At 28.5% G+C, this 11225-nt stretch overlaps 1 protein-coding gene across 1 annotated transcript in view; it reads right to left on the bottom strand.

Annotated features, from left to right (window-relative positions):
- The window catches only part of LOC109808651 (ras guanine nucleotide exchange factor Q-like protein), a 3955-nt gene extending 2760 nt beyond the window's left edge, over nucleotides 1–1195 (bottom strand). Inside the window, exon 1 of the mRNA XM_020371725.3 lies at nucleotides 706–1195. The gene's annotated coding sequence lies outside the window, so the exon portion shown is untranslated. The remainder of the gene's footprint in view (nucleotides 1–705) is intronic.
- Nucleotides 1196–11225: the final 10030 nt, after the last annotated feature.

Raw genomic sequence — 11225 nt, 5'->3', positions numbered from 1 at the left:
AGGAGGGGGGGGTGGGGGGGGGGGGACCAAGAGAATTTATGCATTGAAATGTTCAAACTTCCTATCAAACATTGCCGGGACACTGATGCAGCGTGTAACATGAACAAGGAAACAGTGAAACCAACTAATATGTGGGTCAGATTGCATGATGAAAGCAGCACTAGCCATAACAGTGGTCTTCATCTCCTACACCTAGATACTGGCCTCACAAAAGTGCCCACTTATCCTTGTTTCTCATAAAGCTATAGGCTCTTTTGAGCTATTCTAAAGACAACAACCAAACTTTATACACAGTGAAGCTAAAGTAAATAGGGATTAGAAACAATTCACTGAAATTCAAAGATCACACGCATCACATAGACACAGGGAAATTTACATGCCAAAAACATGTGCAAGTCAACTTATTTATCCTTTTATGTTATTGTGGAAAGCGGAAACTTATGATGTATCACCATGGATAATTTATATCACTTTCATGGCAATTAAAACTAACAGAAAAAAAAGGCATTCAACGTGATGAAAATCATGAAACAAATACTCATTGAATCTCAGAACTGCAACATAACACCTTCTCACACCATGTTTGGAGACCATACATAAAAATAAAATAAAATAAAATAAAATATAAAAAAAAAACTGAACTCATTAGGATTTGGTACCTAACTAAAATCAGTGGAAACATATTTGTGGGGTATGCTCTAATACCTGTAATAAGAAACACCAAAATAGAGGCTTTCTGTGGTGAAGGTCATTGAACATGTTATTCTCTCATGCCAGCATTTATACCCATAAGTGAGCCTAAGAAATAAGACCAATTCTAACATTACAAAGGGGCAATTGTCTCATGATTCTCCTTGAATCATTTCCAAGGCAAGGGACGGATCAATCCAAACGGTGCACCACCTGGAGAATCTGGAGAAAGCTCATTGACAGCAGCAAATCTCTTTGTAGATGAGAACCATTCAACCCTTTACCAAGAAACAACAAAGCAACCAGCTCAAATTTAAAACTGTAATCATGAGTTTAATAATTCAGGCATGACAGGCTGTGAGGGAAGGAGGCAAGAAAAAGCTGGAGTAGCAATGTGTCTGTATGTGTATGAGTGACTATGTGATATCTATAGAGAGAGAGAGATATGTGTGTTCATATAATAATATGAATATTTTGTATTTGTATGATAACATTTACTGTAGTTGATTGTATTTTGTACATATTGTAGCTTTAATGTAATGTGGGAAAGGATATATAGAAGAGAGGGGACCACAAAGATGTGTAATAATAAAAACAAATGACACTCAACATGAGCCAATGTAGGCCAGTGAACAAGATATTCCAGACAAAGTCTTGCAGGACTTGATCTAGATATGCATGAGCAATGAAAGTTAGTGCTTCTTTACTATGCCTCCATAATCTCTCTCTCTCTCTCAAAACTTTCTTGATTTTTGAAATTCGACTATTGGGATTTTATTATTCTTTCCGTACATTCTGAACAATCATGTGTGTTTGAGATTTCATCAGAAACCAATTTCAGGTATTGTTGGGTCCTTATAATGAATTTCTCTTGACAGCAGTAAATTAATTTCAGGGTGATACAAAGAATCGTGAAATCTATTAAGTGGTTTTTTTTTTTGGTTACATGAAATTCTATTCAGAAGATCATTGTGCATATTTTTTCTTCTCTGGAAAAAATTTGTCAACAATTTTTTTTCTTTACTCTTTGACTGGTTATTGGTCCAAGTGATAATGTGCTAAAATAATTGGTTAACATAAGTTACTTCTGGCATACATATATTAATCTTTCGTTACCTGGCATGCATATATTAACCTTTGATTACCAATTTTAAGATTTGCGAGAACATGTTTATGAAAAAAAAAGTGGTTAAATGTTTAATTCTCTTTAAATATATGATTTCTCAGTTCAAGTGATTAGGGTGTCTAGTCTGGAATGTGGTTTCTTGGTGGCAAAAATATGTTTTATTTCCTTAATAAATTCACCAACTAAAAGTTGAATTAATCAAAGTTTACTGTATTATCTAAATATCAAAGTCTCGGGGGAAAAAAATAATCTTTCTATATTAATTATGAGCCAGATCCATACATAAAACCTCAGTTTTCATAATGGTTCCGATGCAGCTCTTTTGGAAAAAGCAGTTTTCATTTTGTATATCAAAAAGCTAAAGTGAATTCCACTCATTTTGTTATATTTCCTCAGGAAGAATAAAGCAATAGAAATAATACCTTGATTGAAAATTGAAAAGTCATTGATAACTTTTATGTGTCTGGTCATAACGATATTGTATAATACAGTACTACCTTGAAAGGATGCATATATAATGTTGTAAGCAGAAAGTGATCTAATAATGCATTCAATGGGTGTCCCCTCTTCACTCTTCCGTAGTTTTCTTACAATTTGAAGATTACTCTTGTTAACCAAAACGTGGACATTTTGTTAATAAAGAATTACCACTATATATTATTATATCAAGCAACCCTGTATGCTTATTATATATATATATCGTCAAGTAATCAAATAATTTAAACAATTATCTAATAATTCTACGTACGTATTTATTGTCACTTTTTAATTCCTTTGGTGTTCGTGTTATTAAAAAACCACTAATGAATGATCTAATCTAATGTGAACAGAAGAAAAAATTGTTAATAAGTTGTTAGCAATAATTAAAATAAAACATAGTATATACCAGTAGTAGTTGAGAGTGAGAGAAGAGAGTAATCTGATCCATTACTTTCCCCCTAAAAGCTGGAGGGCTAGAAAGAAATAGCATACAAGCTTCTTCAGATCCAGAAAAATCAGAACCACACACATGTATATTTGTCCAAATCATGATTCTGATTATTAAGCAATGCATAGATTTTGCTATTTAAAATCCTCTTTCATCGTATACATATGTGGGCATGCCTGTCTTTGTCTCTTACTTGTTTAGTTTGTTTGTGTCTGAAATGCATGGCCTCTACTTTTAAATCGTGAAGCCATAAATGTTAGAATTTGTTAGGCAAATAGATACGCGTGATATATAAGACGTGGCTTAAATTAAAATGATACATATTTTGTTTAATAATTTCTCCTAGTCTAGGGACAAGAGATGCAGAGATAATTAAATCGCAACTACTCTCCATAACTCTATCATCTTTGTATCATGTGAGATTATTTTTTTTTATCCATCAAAATCAAACACACAGAAAATTTACAATATTTGCACATCCAGCTTAATTATAATAGAATGAATTAAACTCCCTTAATATATTATATGTGAGATTATGAAGTATCTAAAATAATTTATAGATTTTATAAGATTTTCCTGCTAATTTTTACCGATATGTATTCATAATGTCGATTTTATAATCTCCATTTTTTGAAAGGCGATAGTTTTTTGAAATTACTTTTATCTTTAGTAAATCATATAGCTATATAGCTTCTCTTGAATTAAACATTTAATTTTACTCTTTCTAATTTTCATTATTTTTGGACATTTGATTCCTCTCATATATACTTCTTTGGAGACAAATTTGTTCAAAATACTAGAGTCAGTTTAATATAGGGATGGCAATGGGTTCTATAGGAGTGGGTAATAGTAAACTCGTCCTCGCCCCACTGAATGAAAATTGACCCCATACTCATATCCGCGTGGATATCCATTAAGCGGGTATCCATGAATTTCTTAAATACCCAAGGATATCTATGGATATTTATAAATTTTTTAAGAAATTAAAAAAATTATATTATAAATAATTTTAAGTTTATATTTAATGTCATTGAAATATTAAAAATAAAAATTCAGTGTTAATTTTAAACTTGTATTTAATGTTAATTTTGTTGAAATAATAATAAAAATACAAGATAATCAATAACTTAAAATACATCAATCTCACAAGTAAGTTCTCACAAGTAAGTTAAAGTCTCATCACAAAGCTACAATAATTCAATCTCATAATTCCAAATAAAAGTAAACAACTTAAAATACATAAATCTTATTGGTCCAATCAAAGCTAGAAAATTAATCAAATTACATTCAACACAATTCTATAACATGCTTAACACATGTTGACAACTTCATCAACCTCACTTTTGTAAGAAAATAAGATGAGAGAGTATAGTTTTAGGGTTATGTAGTACAAAGATAATTAGGATATTTAAGAAATATTATTAAACGGGTACCTGCGGGTATGGATATCATAATACCCGCCCCCGCCCCGTTTATAAACGAGTTAAAAATTATCCGTCTTCATTATCTACGGGTACCCAATTAACCTATCCATTTATTATCTATAACAGATTTTATCCGCAGATATTCGCAGGTGTGAATATTTTTGTCATCCCTAGTTTAATAGTGGAGGTTGAGATAAATATATAGAATTTAGATTCCATCTCATTATTGTTATTGTAATCTTTTTCATTAATAGTTGAGGTTAAAGCAGTTTATAAATAGTTCTCTCTTGTGTAACAGTAAGTATCAAAATATGAATACATTTTTCAGGAAATTTGAACATTGACTTGTTAATCCAATTAATGTTGTTTATTTATAATTAGAATTTTATTTTATGTATTGCATGGGATAAATATATGATTATTTTATATAATTAAAATTTCTAGTAATATTATTACTTAATTTGATTGATTTTAATGATTAATGAATTTTAATTTGATTTGTTTTCAAATATAATTACTTAATTTTTAATTTATTTTTATTCAAATTTAAAATATTAATATACTATATGAAATTAAAAAGAAATCATGTTTTAAAAATCCAAATTTCAGTATCATTGTAATTTAAATATTTTAGTTTGAATTTGATTTATAAGTTTTACATTCTAAAATAATATAGTAATAAAGATGATGCACGTATTTTAACTCGTACTTTATTTTCTTAATTTTATCTCAATTTTAAAATTATTTTCTCTTTAGTTTATTAATATAATGAATTCAGTATTTATTAATAATAATAAAATATTTACTATTTTATTTAATAAATTTATTATAAATTTAATTGAAATTTAAATATATCCATATAACAGGAAAATTTACTAGTAAAATATTAGAATAAAAATAAATAAGTTGGAAATATCTTAATGAATTATAGGTAACTCCCAAAGTAAAACATGAGAGTGAGAGAGATGATTTTGGATTTTGTTGGAAAATGATGTTACCTATGTCACTATGTGATTATATTGTCGTTTTCTATTAAAATTACCTGTTATTATTATTCTCTACAGACCAAGAGAAAGATCTGCGTACCAGACACCAACTGCTGTGGTGGACATCAAAAGTTGTCAGAATCAAATATCAATTTTATATCCATCTTCACTTAAACGGATTCGTTTTGGAAAATTATTCTCAACGTCAATGAAATGTTATTTCTTTAAATATATATCAAACACAAAAATAAAGTATACAATATTAGATATATTATCAATTTTTTGTTTACTTCGTGTTCGTGAACATGTTTCTATATATAACAAAGTCATGAGTCTCTCTCAGCATGACTCAGTAATAAAACCAAACTCTCCTAGATATCTCAGTTCACTCACTTTCAGGGATGTCTTAAATTAACCATTGATTGGGAATTATTCATATGAAAAAATCATGTCAAATATATATTAAAAATAACTTTGAAAAATATATAATTATTTTTTTGAATTTCTTAGTATATCTTAACATTTACCTTATTCTAACATTTGTTCGTTTTTCTAATTTCTATATTACAATTTCCGTCAGTTGGAAAAAAAGAAAAAAAGTAGTTTGGTTATAGGTTATAAGTTAGTGTTGAAATGTAAATAAAGTCTCACGTTCAAACAAAAGGATAGAAATGAATTTATATACACATAGTTGTCTCTATTAGTAGAGAGGTCTTTGCGTGCTTCCCAACAGGTATGTCTACGTTCTCATTTTCCTTTTAATTCTGGGGATTGAAAGACGTGCGTGTGAATAACAAAACTTTATTGCCGAACATTATTCCTTTCCTACACCGAACTCCTTTTCGAATGTTTTCTATGAATAACACTTCACCTATATACCCATAAATAACCCAAACCAACTTTTGTGTTTCAAGATAAACTCAGAATGGAGTGAGTGAGAGTAAAGCGTACTAGGATGTGTAATATTTTACGACATGAATATGCTAGAAATTTCTAAAATAAAATATATTTTATTCTAAAAATATATAAAACCTTCACTTTTAATATACTTCTCATTTTCATATTGAAAGATGAATGTTTTTTATTTCCATTAGAATGAAAGTTATTCTTTTAAATATTCTCCTTCTACTCATTATTTCACTTTTTATTTTTTATTTTTATTCTTGATAATACAATATTTTATCTGGATCAAAGAATGGTAGATTTTCAAGTTGCAACAACAACTTCAAATTGGATCACGAATGGCACGCGTTGTAGCCCCACCAAGGCACAACCTGTAAATATGTAGACCCACCACCACACTTATCTACATGTCTTTTATTTTTACTTCAACTCTGGATTTGGCCCAGTGTTTCTAACTTTATTGTAGCGAGTAGCAACAACTGACCAATGTCAGAATTAATTACATTGACCCTTATGAGATGTGCAAGATTATTAATCAAACCATTTTAACCTTTTAAAATATATAATTGGAAGTAAATGTGACGGTAGATATCTCTGTTGTGGAGACAAACACAGTTAATTCCACTATATATCATCACTCTCAACATGAATAGTAGTACTTGCACGACTTTTATTTATTAAATAGTTATCTCATCAATCATGATCATGATCATACAAACCCATAATAGATTCCTTTCTGGAGATAAATCCAAATAACTATAGTCACTTGTCGCATAACCCTTCTCATCACCAAATTGTTGTTTTGTTCTCTTTATTTTCTTTTCTTGGCTTCAATCTGTATAAGTTCATGGTTCTTAATACCTTCAAGTCTTGTCAATTTCTATATAAATAACACTTGTCGTACCGAGAGGGGGGTCCTTATCTGCCTGTATTTGTCCCCCATCCCTATATGTATAAATTTAATTCCTCACATGTCTTAGAAGAACATGATTTTAAAAATTACATTAACTAATCTAAAGGTGCGCACTATCTCCCAAGATAATAATCTTTAATAGGATCTCAATCTCGAGCATATTATCATTCTCAGTATGCATCAGGTGGGCCCCCACAGTATAAAAAACCAAGTTTAAACATAATTGGTCAGTTCAAATTAGTTACTTGAGTTTCAACAAATGGGTGGCACATTAAGTGTCGTCATGATCCATAGATTCATAAGGATGTCACATTCAACACATGGCCTGTGATAAGGTATGGCCAGAAAATGTTGTGTGATGTGGGTCCAAGAGTACGGTGGTGACACTTGTCAGTCACCCAACCATGCAAATGGTTCTCAGTACTCTTACCATGTTTCCAAGTTCCAGCTGATTGCAAAGGATCTAATAATCACTTTGTGATGATTTAACCTCATGTTTTGGGATTATGCTCGGTCGCTGACTAGTTGTTTTTCCACGGTGCTTCACTAACAGCCTTTAGTTTGCTGATTTAGTAAGCATTTGATTCTAGATCGAGCTTTCCATTCAAGTATATATATATATATATATATATATATATATATATATATATATATATATATATATATATATATATATATATATATATATATATATATATATATGTTAGGTTAAAGCTTATTTTTCCTTTTCATTAATTGATTAAGGCTAAAGGATCTTATTGCTTCATATCGATGAATCCAATGAGAATCATGCCTACTTACTAATCTCATATAATAGTGGTTAAATAAACACATGATGTACACCCAATATTATTAGTTAATGGATCTATTTTATTGGTAGGAGAGTTGAGTTTCATCATTTGTTTCTCTATTCACAATATTCATGTTATTAATTAAAAAAGAATTTGTAATTGCCCTAACATATTAGAATTATTAGGATCATTCACTACAAGAAAAATGTAAATTTTTATGGATAATTTTTTACGAATATAAATCTGTCGAAATATAAATTTTCTGACGGAAAATTTCCGTCAGATTTAGATTATGAGTTAGATAAAAATAAACTTACAAACAACAAAATAAGATCAAGAATTATGAATTTCACAAAACCTAGAAAACCTAAGTGGAGAACAAATAGAATACAACAAAGATTGAAGACAAGTATAACAAAAAAAGTATAAAAAAAAATACAAAGGATCTCCAAAATATAGTTAAGAAACAAAATCTCACGAAAAGTGAAATAGGACTTATAGGTCACTTGTTATATCCCAAATGATGAATATCACCATCAAATTCTAATGAAAATGGCATAATAAGATTAAAAATAAAATTTAGAGTATTTAAATTAGAGAAAATTAGTATGAGAAAAAGAAAAAAAAATACAAAGAGTAAAATAAGTGAAAGAATTGTGAATATCACATTATATTTATATACATTTGAGTAGTTAGGAAAAGGGAGAATCTATTTTATAATAGAATTGTGTAGAGATTTTAGTAAGAGAGATATATTATATAATGTAAAATTCTTTATACACATTGACAATAAGTGAAGATGAATTGTTTAGAACTTTTAGAAGAGAAAAGATATAATAGAGCGTAAAAATTTTCATTGATAAAGGACGTAACCACAAAATATAGTATTAATTGTGGTTATAATAACCGATAATTACAAAAAAAAATATGAAGGGATAAGAAATAGTTGACATATAAATAAATATATTGAGATGACAACGACTGACATTAGTTTTATAGCAACGTATCAACGTAATAGCTCATAGCTGAACTTTTATATTATAAATAGATTTGTCTTGTAAATAAGATTTTGTAAACTAACGATTTTAATTTATTTTTGTTAAATTTTACATAAAAAGACAAAATTTGAAGGGAAATGCCTTAACATTTTTTAATGTTACATGCAACACTAGCATTTCACTCGAAGAAATAGATTTAGACGGGATTGTCACAAAGAGAGAGATTAATTATGAGGTATATTCGAAAAAACACTTATACTTGGGAGAGAGAATTAGTAAGTATTTGAGTGGAGAAGATGGTGGGTCTTATGGTTAAAAATTTACCCTCTAAAATAAGAAAATTGTCATAAAATAGAGCAATAATTAAAGACAAAAGTAACTCTTGTTTATTTTATATTATATGCGCCCATGATTAAAGAAACAAAGCTCCCTCTCATGGATAATGCATTATGGTAATAAGTAATGCATTATCAAAAGCAAAACTCCTGTCCATAGGCAATGCATTATGGTAATGCATTATGCATGAAAATCACCATATTTGTATATAGTAAAAGTATATGACAGATAAATAATTTATTTAAATTTGTTAAAGTGTAATTATACATGTATGTAATGATTAATGCACAACTAAAGATAACATAAAGTAATTCAAGTACTTAAAAAAATTTATAAAATTACATAGGAAAATAATGTTTAAAACACAAAAATTTTAATAATTTTATTAATTCAATTATTTTGTGACTATATAATAAACAAAATAAATTTTATTAACTTTATATATTTGGTTATACAATCCTAGTTATTATTTAAAGAGATGTTATGATTATATTTTCAACAAAAAAAAAATGTTACATGATTTTACAAATTTAAATATCAGATGATAAAAAAAAAATCGATTACTTTATGACTATATTGTAAATAAAAATGAAAGAAAACATATTTAAGTTCCATAAATTTAGTTATTTTACATATAGACTCTTCATAAGCTTTAGTTTCATTGCATCATTGGTATTTTTTTATATATAATATTATGATTAATAATTGATGTAGTTATAGAGTTAAAATTTGAATCAACTTATCTTTAATTAATATAGGTTGTCCTCAACACATTTAATATGGTTATAAAATAATTGATATGTACAATATTATAAAACATATAAAAAAGACTTATTTTAAAAAAATTGATAATTGATTTTGTAGTTACAAAGCTAAAGTTTGACTTTGATTTTTCTTCAATATAGATTATATTTAAGCCTATAAATATGCATTACTCGATATATTTTTTAAGTTAGTTTATATGACAATACTTTATTTTTATTGATAGTATTGTCTAATTGGTACTAAATTATACTTAAAAAAGTTAAAAACAAAAAAAAAAGTTGTTACTAAGAAAATTTTAGTTATCCTAATTATTACACGTGATATAATATAGAGAAGTTTAATAACATAAACTTGTTAGTCTATATATATAATTAGTATGTAAAATATTATAAAACTTATATAAAAGTACCTATTTCATTGACATCATATCAATCATAATAGCAACATAAAAAAAAATTATTATGCTTAAATTAAATAAAATTGATCATTAATTTTGACATTTTGTAATCACAAAACTAAAGTTTAACCCACAACTTATCTTTGAGACATATATATGTAAAAATAGACATGAATAAAAAGAGAAGGGTAAAATGATAGTTGTATATATTATTTATTTTTACAAAAAAATATAACTATAAAAAACATAATTTTAAAATATCAACTTTCTTTTATTTCTCGCATAGTTTTATTTTACTAATCAACTACAAATTCTATTATATTTCTTACTTATTTCCTATCAAATTAATTCTCATTTATTCTTTTCATCTCCCCTTTCTTTTAATTCTTCTTTGTCTCCCAAACAAAACATAAAATTAAATTTATGTTTAGATTGTTGTGCACCACAACTTTGGCTCAAGCCCTCACGGTTTTACTTTTGGACATCACCCAAAAAGCCTCTCTACCAATGGAGACAATTGTGTGTATATAAACTCATGTCCATCCTCTTGTTTGAAAGATGTGGGACTTTGCTTGCATCCCAACAATCTTTCCCTCAAACCTCGACTTTTCTTGCATCTCAACAATCTTCTCCTCAAACCTCGACTTTTCTTGCATCTCAACAATTTTCTCCTCAAACAAAGGATCACGATTTATCCATCTCCTGCAGCGGAAACTACAAGTATTATCCGATGGTGGCCCCACATAGCTCACTCACATTGAGAGTGTTTGCACCGTCGCTCTATCATGACCTCCCTCATGACAGCGGGACACACCTCCTAACTCTCCATGTTAGTGGAAGCCTCTCTTCTACATGGACCCACCGTTAAGAAGACTTTCGACACAAGGGATCCCAAACTTGGATCCACCTGCCAACCATCATACTCGTCGAGCCGGTCACCTGATTAGATCATCGGCTCTGATACCACT

The sequence above is a fragment of the Cajanus cajan genome, chromosome 5 (assembly GCF_000230855.2).
Source record: "Cajanus cajan strain Asha chromosome 5, NIPB_CcT2T_4, whole genome shotgun sequence".
In the NCBI taxonomy this organism is placed as follows: Eukaryota; Viridiplantae; Streptophyta; class Magnoliopsida; order Fabales; family Fabaceae; genus Cajanus; species Cajanus cajan.
Note: the sequence above shows the minus strand (reverse complement) of the source record. Positions and strands in the feature narration are given on the sequence as shown.